The sequence below is a fragment of the Rhinopithecus roxellana genome, chromosome 3 (assembly GCF_007565055.1).
Source record: "Rhinopithecus roxellana isolate Shanxi Qingling chromosome 3, ASM756505v1, whole genome shotgun sequence".
In the NCBI taxonomy this organism is placed as follows: domain Eukaryota; kingdom Metazoa; phylum Chordata; class Mammalia; order Primates; family Cercopithecidae; genus Rhinopithecus; species Rhinopithecus roxellana.
In genome coordinates, this window is record NC_044551.1 from 120,499,328 (window position 1) to 120,512,327 (window position 13,000).

Here is a 13,000-nt window from a genome sequence, read left to right on the forward strand (position 1 = left end):
CACCTTTAGGACAGAAGCCCATCCCTGGGCCAATTGGCTATGGAAGCAGTATGCAAATCACAGTCACTGCCCACTGGCAGAGGCCAGAAGCAGGACAGGCAATGACCAGCAACTCTGGCACACCTCCAAAAAGCTTAAGAGTGTGACATTCTACCATACTCAAGAGAAGTCAGGAGGAACACATTGGCGAGTTCATTTATATCCTACTCCACAGGAGTAATGAGGACATGAACCAAGGCAATGGGAGTCAGATAGAAAGAGATATCAGGAGATATTTAGGAGTGAGGTTGACAGAACTTCATGACTGACTGGATGGGTGGGTAGTGATGTGGAGAGGGGAGTAGAGAGAAAGCATGGATTCTGGGATAACTCCTAGTTTTCTTGCTTACACTATGGGGTGAATTCTGATACTTTTTATTCCCTGAGGCAGAGAATATAAGAGGAAAGAAAAGGGTTTTTGGCTGTGCTTGGTGGATGGGAAAGATGAGACATGGTGAATTCTCCATGCTTGTGGGGTACCAAGGTAAAGATTAAAGTTACAAGTACAAAACAAAGGTCTGGGGTTAAGGTATACATTTGAGAGCCCACTGAGTATGGTTGGAGCTGTGGCCACCTGGCATAAAAGGAGAAATAGCTATTCCCAAACCCTAGAGAATACTAATCTTGACCCATGAGAACAGAAGAAGTTGCCAGTGAAGGAAAATAAGAGAGTGGTGGTGGAACTGGGAATGGGAGTTCATCCAATTTACATTACATGATGCCTTTTGTGATTTGATAGTGGCAGGCATTATTCCAAGCACTGGGGATAAAACAACAGACAAGATAGCCAGGATTCCTACTCTCAAAGTCTTGCATTCTAGAGGAGAGACAGACAATAAAGAAATCATATCAGTGGAAAATAATCATGAAAGTCAGGGAGGAGCTTTTCCCTGAGTAACTGACAGTATCAAATAGCAAGAGAGTTAGGATGAGGACTGAACAGAAGACATCAGATTTGAAAATCAGAAATTCAATGCTGCTATAGGAAGAATAGTCCCCAAAGATATCCAGGTCCTAATTCCTGGAACCTGTTACTTACATGCATAAAGGACTTCGCAGATGCAATTAAGGATCTTGAGATGGGAAAATTATCTTGGATTATCCAGGCAGGTCCTAATGTAATCACAGGTATTTCTATAAGAGGGAGTCAGAAGGAGATCTGACTAGGGAAAAGGGAGTAGGAGATTCAACAATGGAAGCAAAAGGTTGGAGTGATACAAGAAAGCGGCCATGAGCCAAGGAATGTGAATGGCCTGCAAAAGGTAAGAAAAGAAAAAGAAAACCGATTCTCCCCTACAGCCTCCTGAAGGAGCAAGCCTTGCTGACACATTGAGTTTAGTTCTATGAAACTGATTTCTGACTTCTGGCCTATAGAACTCTGAGAGTATAAATTTGTGTTGTTTTAAGCCAAGTTTGTGGTAATTTGGTACAGCAGCAATAGAAAATGAAAACAAATGTTTCCTTGACCTTATTGAGAACAGTTTTGGTGAAGAGGGAAGAAGTAATTAAAAGAAAATGGCGGTGGGATGAGGACTGAAAGACACAGAAAAGACAGCATAGTATCCATTTTTTAGTAAGTTATTATATATCTCATTTGACCCTCTAAGAAAAGACATGTAGAAAGGAGCTAAAGACCAGAGGTAATTGATTAGCTCAGCACCCGAAAATGGCAGGCAGTGTTGGGGCAGTACCAGAATGAGGTAGCCATAACCTTCTACCTGTCTTTCGGCTGAATTGTGGGCAGGAGAGTTCAGAAGCCTCAAAAGTGACCCTGACACTGGAAAGTAAACCATAGTAACCCATTGTAGTCCACAGATATGCACACCAGACCCAAGACGCTTGTTCGCCATAGAGACAGGATACTTTGATGCTGTGACCCAAAATCCTACACCTGGAACAGATCTGGTATCTCTACTGATACAAATTCATGTTGAACATGGAGACGTAATCAAGAGAGAATGGCCTTATTCGGTCAGGCTTCAGTTTAGGCACTGACGTTTTGCATTTTACCTCCTCTCCCAAGTTCAAAGATGACTACCAAAGCTAAAGCTCTGAATTCTAAAGCCTACAAAGACATAATGCTTCAGGGAAAGGGGAAATATTAATATTAATGTCATACAAAAGAGGGAGAAGCAGCATATAGGAGGAGTGCCAGCTAATGGACTAGTAGTAATAAGAAGAATCCAGCCATAAGCCTATATTGAGAGTCATGCATATCCCTTCTTTATGCTGAAATGGTATATTTGAACTGAATTCCTGATGGAAAACTTTCTATCCTTAAAAATACTGTAGGCCAAATATTAATTGGAACTTTTGTTAATGATTTGAGAACACCAAAAAGTTTAGATGATACAAGTTAAAGGCAAATTGAGCCCATGGCCTCATTGTGCTACTTAGAATACACTGTGACCCAGCTCGCCTCAGAAATGGCTTTGTTGCAGCATCGCATGGCACAGAAGACCTCAGTGGTGATCCTGAGTCCTCACAGCAAAGTCAACCTGTGGCCTGGCCACTAAGGCAAAAGAGAGGGAAATAAATTTTAGAAAACACTTCCCTTAAAAATGAGTTAAAACGTGCATTTGCATCATGAGACTAGGTTAACTGTCACCTGAGAAAGTCCTGTATTCAGAAACACTTAATCCTGGACCAGGTAAGTGAGGCAATTGCTGTATGTTCTTTGTTATGAATTTAATGCTACAAAGAGAAAGTGGGCGTTGATTCACAATCTGGGTAATAAAGAGATGTCAGAAGTTGGAAAGAACTGCCAGAAGAGCTATGTTTTAGGATTTCACTCCACCTTACCGTGTGTTTTCTTGTAAAGATATTCTCGAGATTAAGCCAGTTTCACTTTTTTAAGGTCAGAGGAGATTAAGATATTTAGAAATCATAGATTGTGGGATGTAGTCCCATTGTGATTGCTGACTTCTAGTATCAGCCTTTGGTTCTGCATGGATTCTCTCATCTTGCAAACTAGCAAGATTACTGAATTTGGCCATGATCCTGCTCTGTGAAACATTCTCAAGTTAGGGTTCTTATCAATGTCAGATTTCACTAAGCCAGTAATAAAGGAAAGGTTGAGAGAGCAAAGGATGTCACTGAGTTGACACCTAACAGCACAAAACAACCTGTCAGCTGGCAGGCACAAGCCAGCATGTTCAGGGTGGTCACAGCCTTTGAGTTGGAAAGATAGTCTTTTAAACCTCCTTACCTCACCAAATAACTTTAAAAGATAAAATTTAGTTACTCCCTCCCACTTTTGTTCTATTAATTTAAAGCATTTTTTTTAATTTACGTATATGTGACTACCTGAAAAATACATTACTGTGTTTCTTGATGTTTTATGACCTGTACACAAAGTGAGACAAGCAGATGCCTTCAAGAGAAATAAAGGACACTGCTGTCATTCTAACTAAATTGTCCAAAGGAGGAAAGAAGAGTACAAAAATGATTATGAATACTTAAGAAGAGGCATCACGTTGTCATTGGTGTGGAGCCTATAATTATGTGCAATTCCCTACTTAAGACTTTTTAGTTATGCTGAACATTGAAAAAAAAAACTAAACAGCAGAGAGGAGAAAAGAAAAAGGGGGAAATTTAAACAATTGAACGGAACACATTCATTAAATGGAGATATCGCCTCCATTTGTCATTCAGAAAGTTTTCCATAAGGGGGCAGTTAAGGGTTTGGTAGTCCTGCTCACTTGCTATTGTCAAATCATTTGTTTTGTCATGGATTTGGGATCCTTATAAGTCTTCATTATTTTGAAGTCGAGAACGGTTCCTTCTGCTCACAAAACATCACTTTTCATTGATTCTGTTTTAAATATTCTGACTGGTTTTGCATATCTGGAAAATATAAATCTTCAAAACTTGGAAATAAATCTTTTTCCTCCCTGCCAAATCCATAATATGATCCCTTTCTATCACTGACAGCACCATCAGATAAGTGGACATGCCTTGCTTGGTTAGAAGGATGCTGCGATTTTCAGCAGGAACAAGAATGTAGTTACAGACCCAACCTAAGACATGTTTAGGGCACGTCGTTACAGATTCATTTGGGTTCTTTTCTAGAGGTGTCTTCTTAAGTCCCAATTTGACATTAGAAATTCTCATTCAGAGCCAACGTCCCCCGCAAACCAGGTGTCCCACAGGCGGGATACACCTTCAGGACTTGGGAGGAGGCCTTCAAGACATGGGCTGCAGCAGGAGACACAAAGACAAGAGACTAAATAAATACAGGGGCTTGGTCTCTTCAGATTCTTGGGATCTTCCTCTGCTCCTCAAACTGGAGATGAGTTTACCCCAGAACTGATGCTGAGAACCAACTGGGGAGGGACAGGCAAATCTGAAGATGTGGAAACCACAAAAAACTGGAGGCATGAGAAAATGAAATCTGGGATTCTGTAATAGCACCAATATTTGTTGTTGTTCCCTTCCATCATTTATAAGTAAAATGTGAAATAAGACAAAGGGAATCAGTTACACTACCTAAAGTTGTATTTTCTAGTTTTCCCCAGCTTTTATTTTATATATATATATATATATATATATATATATATTATTTTTTCAGCAATCCCATGATATAAATAGGGCAGGTATTACTATCCTTATTTTTGAGATGAGAACAGTGAGGCCCAGAAAGTGGAAATGACTTTATAAGGTTATGCAATGAGTCAGACAGCCCAAGGAATAATAAATACCCAGTTCTGCTCTTATTTAATCCAGAACATTTCCCTTCCTGGCTTTAAGCATCCCCTTCCTTCTTCTCCCTTTGGTGGTTTTCCTTTGAACATGATCTCTCACCAACTGTGGATGAGTCCATGTTCAGAGTTGCAGAGAACTGTTGTTTAAAGATCCCCAAGGGGCTATTTTCATTGCTTACCTGCGAAGCCCCTGTGATGGAAGTCCCTTAGAGGCAGCTGCTGGGATTCTTCTCACCTGAGACTGCGAGACTGCTGTAATTAGCTCTGCTAACAACCGTGATCTGTGATTGAACATGGCTTGTCATAGTCATTGTTCACTGACAGGCACAGATAAGAGCTGCATCTCGGTGAGTGGTGTTCTAAATGGTGTTCTCCACTTGATAAACTCCTGTAAGGAACTTATCAGGGTCACTGTTCTCAAACTCAGCTAGCAGCAGGCAGTGTAACTAACACCTTCCAAAACACTCAAAAGAGGCTTTAACAGATCCCCAGGGAGTGCACCGCCATGTACTGGGAGAGACTGTTTCTATTTTGACCTTGCCCAGGATTTGCTTGCCCCTCCTTCTAATGGAAAACATAGGTGTGGCCTTGCATGAGAAAAGGCAGTCTTTGTCTTCCTGATCCTTGAGACTCCAAGGTTTCAAATCTCCCCGTAAGAACACTTGTAAGTGAAAGTATAATGGGTGATACATTCAGCCTATGCTTTTCAAAGCCTACACTCTTATTAGAAGCTAAACAAAAATACTGCTTATGAACACCTGCTCGTGAGGACCGAGCCAAGAGGCAGTGTGGGCGTTGGATGGGAGGTGTTGCCCTGGCAGTAAATCCAAGTTGCTCACACCAAAGGAAGTGTTTCTAGGGAAGCTATCTGAGCAAGAGGTAAATACTTAGTCATTCAGAATAGTCCATAAATGACGACTGCTTTATCTTCAACAAGGGGAGGTCTGATTGGAAAGTGCTCATAGAATGGTTGGATTGCATTGCTGTCTTCAATCCACCTTTGATTCACAATACACATTCCTTTGTTAAGAAATTTAAGAGTGTCTGTAATCAAACCCTTGTTAACAGATGTAAAGAGCTACAATTTGCTTGCTGGACATTATTTCAACAAAAGTTTTTACATTCAAAATAATTTGTCATAAAAGGACCCATGTCCTTATGTGGTTTCAGATAGTGTTCTGTCCAATTTCTATGCTTTTCCACCTACTCCCCCAGGGCCATCAGGGAGTAGGTGAGTTTAACGATTCTACTTCTTAACCATCTCTTAAATCTGTCTCCTTGGTCGGGGTGCAGTGGGACCAAGGAGGACTCACACCTGTAGTCCTAACACTTTGGGAGGCTGAGGCAGGAGGATTGCCTGAGCCCAGGAGTTCAAGACCATCCTGGGCAACATAGTGCCCTGACTCTATTTAAAAAAACAAAACTGTCTCCTTGTTTCAGTCCTCACTGCTGTTGCAGTAGTTGAAGGCTTCTTCATCTCTCACCTACACACTGCAATGCCTTTGCCTCCTAAATGGCCTCCCTTACTCACTGCCTTCCCATGCCATCTTCCATGTACCTCATCACTTCTAATTATCCTTCCAAATCACAGTTCTGATCATCCACTCACAGACCTATCGTGGCTTTCCATTGCCTACAAAAATGAAAACCAAACCACAGAACTTAGCATGACAGTAAAAGCCCTGCATCTAGCCTCTGTCTACTGTATCTTCATGCATCTTAAACTCTTGTCTATTCTAGATAACTTGCCCTTGCATGAAAGCACCCTCACTTTGAGTGTCTCTTTGAGCATACCTTCCCTCCTTTCATCCACAGCATCTTACAAAAATCATCCTTTTTGAGTCAGCTCAAATGTCATTTCCTCCAGGAAATTTCCCACCACTTTCTTCCAATCCAAATTAATTAATCACTCTTTCCTCCAAGTTCATACAGCTCTATCTATCTATCATCTATTGTCTTTATTAAGAGATACAATTTTCATATCATACAATTCACCCATTTAAAGCATACAATTGAATGGTTTTTAGTACAGTCAACAAAGTTGTGCAACTGTCACCACAATCAATTTTAGGACGTTTTGTCACTCCAAAAAGAAACCCTGTACCCACTAGCAGTCCCCCATTTCCTCCATCCTTCCCCACCCCCAGCCTTAGACAACCATCTGTTTTCTGTTTCTACAGATTTGCCTATTCAAGACATTTCATATAAATGGAATCGTACAATATGTGGTCCTTTATGACATAGCGTTTTTAAGATCCATCCATGTTGTAGCATGTATCAGTACTATATTCCACTTCATTGTTTAATAATAATAATAATAATAATAGTTCATTGTATGGAAATACCACGTTTGTGACTGGCTTCTCTCACTTAGCATAGTGTTTTTAAGATCCATCCATGTTGTAGCATTATCAGTCCCCTTTTTAGCAATTATGAATAATGCCTCATCTAACGCTTTGATTATACTTTTTATTATCATATGTGTGGCTTCAGGTTTTTGGTTGCTTGGTTTTCCCTGTGTCTGTTTTTATCACTTGATTATAAACTTCTGGAAAAAGATCATTATTTTCACTCTGAAATCTCCATACAGCAAGTATTCAAAAAGTGTTTGGCAGATGGATGAATGGGCAGATATTATAGGTTCTTACCATGTTGATTATGAAGAAGTACAAAGTATTCAGAATAAAAGCATTAAATGCAGTAATAACCCAAGGTGCACCAGTAAATTTACCCAGTAAATTATAACTTTCAAAAACTGGTGGTTCTTAAATAAACTTTAATCTCTGCACTATTTCCTGGACTTTCACACATGGTTATTACAGTTGATTATTTCAGGGAGGCAGTTCCTCTGCTAATAATAGTTGTGAACTGGCTGGACAGAGGCCTGGAAGACACCAGACTTTCTCTTCTGAATTAACTCCACAGTGTTTCGTTGTTGCTCTTGGCCTGACCAGTGTTACTCTTCTAGTCTAGAGTAGTGGTTCTCAACTCTGACTGAGCATCCAAATCCCCCGTGGAGATTTTTCAAGGCATAATTATCTAAATCCCACTGCCCAGATTCTGATTCTATCGGCTGAGTAGGAGCCTATGTGCTCACATATTCTAAAAACTCTAGAGACATTTTTGATGCATAGCCAGGTTCAAGAATAACTATTTCAGAAGTCACCCAGAGGTTAAAAAAAAAGAGAGAGAGAGAGAGAATTAATCTTATATATCATGTATGAGCACTTTACTCCTGAAGAGTATTTTACTCATTCTGGGATCATACCCATTAATACTACCTAACATTTATAAGGTACTTTTTATTTGGAAAGAGCTTTGCTGTCGCCTTTTATTAGCTAGGCTTGCATGCTGGGTGACCTTGTACAAATCACATAATCCCTTTGTATCTTAAATTTCCTCATATGTAAACTGTAGGCGGTAATACTGACCTACCCTCAAGGGGTATTGTGGGGACTAATGGAGGACTATAAAGCACTCAGCAAATATAAAAATGTTACATGCATGCTTATTAGACAGGTATGAAGTCCTAGTCACAGCCTTTAAAAATGAAACAAATACCAAAATAAAACACTTCAACAGTCCTTCCTGCAACCTTCATCATCATCTGTAAGATCCTTTCCTAACACAAAACTACCATACAGCAATTCCCTCTTACCACGAAGACTAATAAACACAGTCTGCAGTCACAAAGGAAGACAGGGCCAATGATGGCAGCAGAGAAGTACAGCAAGCAGCCCTGAAATATAGTTTGCTAACCTTCTCTTATTTATCATTTATAATGCAATTAGAGATTATACCTATAATTACACTCTTCTGAAAAATATTATTAGGAAAACTGTGCACATTCATAGTCGTTAAACTGATGCTAACTACCCACTGTTGATAGTAAGCCTGAAGTTGTTTTCCAGTTTACTGATGAGTTTTACTAGTCTTGCATAGCTACATTTAACCCCTTCTCATCTCCCACATGTGACTGAAAGAACATGTGGTCAAAATGGGACCTGGAGACCTATTTCAAGTTGGGTGTGGGTGAGAATGGGGAGGCAGAGGAGAAATCTCTAATCTGAGAATGAGGGGCAGGTCTTATAAAGATGTTGACCCATGACTGAGAGTTCATTTGCACTGTATTTTCAGCTTTTTGGAAAAGGGAGGCAGAAAACAAATGTGGTTTTTCCTTGTTTCCATTTTGCTTTGAAAGAGTCACATAATTTAAAGGACCATGTTCATTTTCTGTATTCTTGAAATCAAGGAAAGTGTCATGGTGTTTTTAAGACAGAGCAGAAATCAGGTACAATATTCTGGTATAGTGCTTGTTTTCCACATCTTTTAGATGGGAGCTTTAAAATCTTAGGTGAAACTTAATCATCTTGGCATATTTTTCTTTCTTTCAAACTTCCTAAAAAACAAAAGAAAAAAAATGAGCAAATAAACATGGAGAAACATTCTACCTTTTATTCACAAATCTCCATGACTTCAGTCGTAAAGGACAGTCTGTTGCGTAGTAGATTTGGGATTTTACAATGTTCCATTTTGGCCAGGTACAGTGACTCACGTCTATAATCCCAGCACTTTGGGAGGCTGAGGCGGGTGGATCACTTGAGGTCAGGAGTTTGAGACCAGCCTGGCCAACATGGTGAAACCCTATCTCTACTAAAAATACAAAAATTAGGCCAGGCACCATGGTTCACGTGTATAATAACAACACTTTGGAAGGCCAAGGCAGGCGGATCACCTGAGTTCAGGAGTTCAAGACCAGCCTGGCCAACATGGTGAACCCTGTCTCTCCTAAAAATACAAAAAATTAGCCATGTATGGTGGCGGGCGCCTGTAATCCCAACTACTTGGGAGGCTGAGGCAGGAGAATCTCTTGAACCAGGGAGGCGGAGGTTGCAGTGAGCCGAGATTGCACCACTGTACTCCAGCCTGGGCAACAAGAACAAAACTCCATCTCAAAAAACTAAATAAATAAATAAATAAAAATACAAAAGTTAGGTGTGGTGGCATGTGCCTGTCATCCCAGCTGCTTGGGCGGCTGAGGCAGAAGAATCTTGAACCAGTGAGCCAAGATCATGCCACTGCACTCCAACCTGGGCAACAGGGTGAGCCCCTGTCTCAAGAGAAAAAATATATTTCACTCCTATGTACTTATTTTTTCTGGAACAACACTGAACTAAGGTGAGGGGCATGTTGTTAGATGGGCATCCTGGGTACAGTCTCCAGAATCTACACCCATTCTTTCCATTTGTCTCCATGTAGAAGTCAGGGATCCTACTTTCAAATCTCACATGTCAGTTATTAGCTACATGATCGTAGGGAAGTCTCAACCTCTAAGTGCATCAATTTTTTAATCCATTAAAGGAGGAATAATATGTATCTCAGAGTGACGCGAAGGTTAGAAAAGCTGATGTGTGGAAAAATACCTGTAGACTAAGCATGTATTAGCACTAGGTACAGCACATGTTATAATAATGAGTGAATACGAGAAGTCAGAGATAAGTCCAACCCCCATTGCCCATTAGGCTGAAATCCATGTATTCATGGATTCATCCATGTATTTGGGCTGGGCATTCAGGATCTTGGGAAACCCGCTCCTTTCCACTCTCCTGCCGGTCCCTGAATCCAACTCTCTCCAGGAATCCTAGTGAACTCTCACCCTCTTCTCCTCTGAACCCTGGTCCTTGCTGTCTGAGCACTCTGGGAGGCATAATTCATGAACCACTTATTGTCTCAGCAGACTGCAGGCTCTTGCAAGGTAGAGGCCACATAGACAATATCTGTCTCCATGCACCACCACCATACAGACTTTGGTGCCTTGCCAAGAATAGATGCATGATTGAATGAATGAACAATTTCTCACTCTGCCCCTGGCTTTGCTCTTGGATAAACCACTTTGCCTGTTTCAGTCTCAGTTGCCTCAGCTGTGAACAGAGGATAAATGCACAGATTTACTCCCCAGGTGTGCTGTGAAGAATAAACCAATGACTGAAAAGCAATTTGAAAATGTAAAATGAAATGCTATATATAAATGTTACATAATCAAAATCATTTCCCTCTGTATTACGTTTTATTTGGCTTTATATCTTCAAATCCTTCATGGGTTTCAGAATTTCACAGATGTAGTACCATCCATATTAGCACCTAGATTCTCTTGGGTAATAAACAATTTTGTATAATATAGCTCATGGCTACTTTCCCCTGGCATCCTTACATGTGAATCTGTCATAATTTGGGGTATTCATAATCAGTAATGATACAATTCATTTCTAAGGGATAATCCAGCTTTTTCACTCATTGGCTGGCTGGTTCTTGTTCCCATACTGCTGTGTCAAGGGAGCTAACTCCCATTAAGTCTAAAATCTAAGTGCCTATCATTAGTTATTGCTGTCATCTCTGCAAAATTGGTCATAAGTACCACTGCAGTTTTCCAGATAGGAAACTAAGATATGGAAGGTTGATGACATGCCCAAGGTCTCAGAATAAATACATTGCAAAGGTAATATTAGAATCTGCAGCTTCTGGGCCAGGCACAGTGGCTCATACCTGTAATCCCAGCATTTTGGGAGGCCAAGGCAGGTGGATCACTTGAGGTCAGGAGCTCAAGACCAGCCTGGCCAACACGGCGAAACCCTGTCCCTACTGAAAATACAAAAATTAGCTGGGTGTGGCAGCACATGCCTGTAGTCCCAGCTACTCAGGAGGCTGAGACAGGAGAATTGCTTGAACTCGGGAGGCAGAGGTTGCAGTGAGCTGAGATCGCACCACTGCACTCCAGCCTGAGTGATGGAGCGAGACTCTGTCTCAAAATAAATAAATAAATAAATAAATCTGCAGCTTCTGACTGCATTTCTTTGCTAAGATCTTTGGCTCAACCTCTTTAAATTGTGAACAACTTTCTCAGTAAATATGTGTTGAGAGAGGTGGCAGGAGCCAGGGAGAGGAAAAAAATACTATCCATGTAAGTAAAATTTTCCTCAACTCTAGGTCTGCTTCTACAACTCTTCCTGTTTTGGTAACTCATTCCTATTACACCTTCAAAAACTTTAGGTAACCAAAACTTTTAGAAGCTGTGTTCCTCCTTAAAGAATAAAGATGGTTTCCTCTCATTTCCACTTACGTACTGAAAGGACAATACCTAATGAGATTAAAATAAATGGGCTGGGCGTGATGGCTCACGCCTATAATTCCAGCACTTTGGGAGGTTGCAGTGGGCAGATCACTTGAGGCCCGAGTTGGAAACCAGCTTGACCAACATAGCAAAACCTCGTCTCTACTATAAATACAAAAATGAGTCAGGCCTGGTGGTCCACGCCTGTAATCCCAGGTACTTGGATGGCTGAGGCAAGGGAATCACTTGAACTAGGGAGGTGGAGGTTGCAAGTGAGCCAAGATTACACCACTGCACTCCAGCCTGGGTGACAGAGTGTGAGTCTGAGAAAGAAAGAGGGAAAGAGAGAAAGAGAGTGAGAGCGGGAGAGAAAGAAAGAGAAAGAGAGGAAGGGAGGGGGAGAGAGGAAGGGAGGAAAGGGAAGGGAAGGAAGGAGGAAATTGCACATGTAAATAGAAAAATGTAAATTGCACATGTAAATAGTAATTGTTCATACCACACTATTTTCCCATCTCAACATCATTTTCATCTCCTTTTTAGCAGTCAGTACTACTATAAATGCAACGCATTTGCAGTGCTTCATAACCACTGTCATGATGTCCCCTTTACGCAGCTACACATAGTGGGCCAATTCTGCCACTACTGTTTTATGGCCAAAGAAGCAAGAGTATAACGAAGGATGAGTGACTGCAAGGAGCACCCACCACAGCAGCTGTTAAGATTAGAACCCATGGCTCCTACCAATCACATCCTATTGAAATTTAGGAGATTCTAAAATATTGTCTTAGTGTCAGAAAGGAGTGACAGTGCCTGAAGACAATCTTACCATTCACTAAAGAACAAGCCTTGCTTCCATGGTCCCACCTGAATCTTCTCATTCCAAAGCCATCCCATAAATTTCTTCATCTCTTTGAGTAAAAGAAATTTCCTTTCGCAAAATAGATTGGAACTAAACAAGTGACTTCTGCATCCAGATTTTCATGGTTCTCTGTTCCATACAGATAGTGTGAGCATGGGTTACTGGAGTAGTAACAGATCTTATTTTCCCTTGTAGAATATGGGGATGGCCCAAACTCAAGAGATTGTTAGGGACTCTTGTTGAAAATCAATTACAACAAAAGATGGTATGGAAATACGAATATAGTCTGAA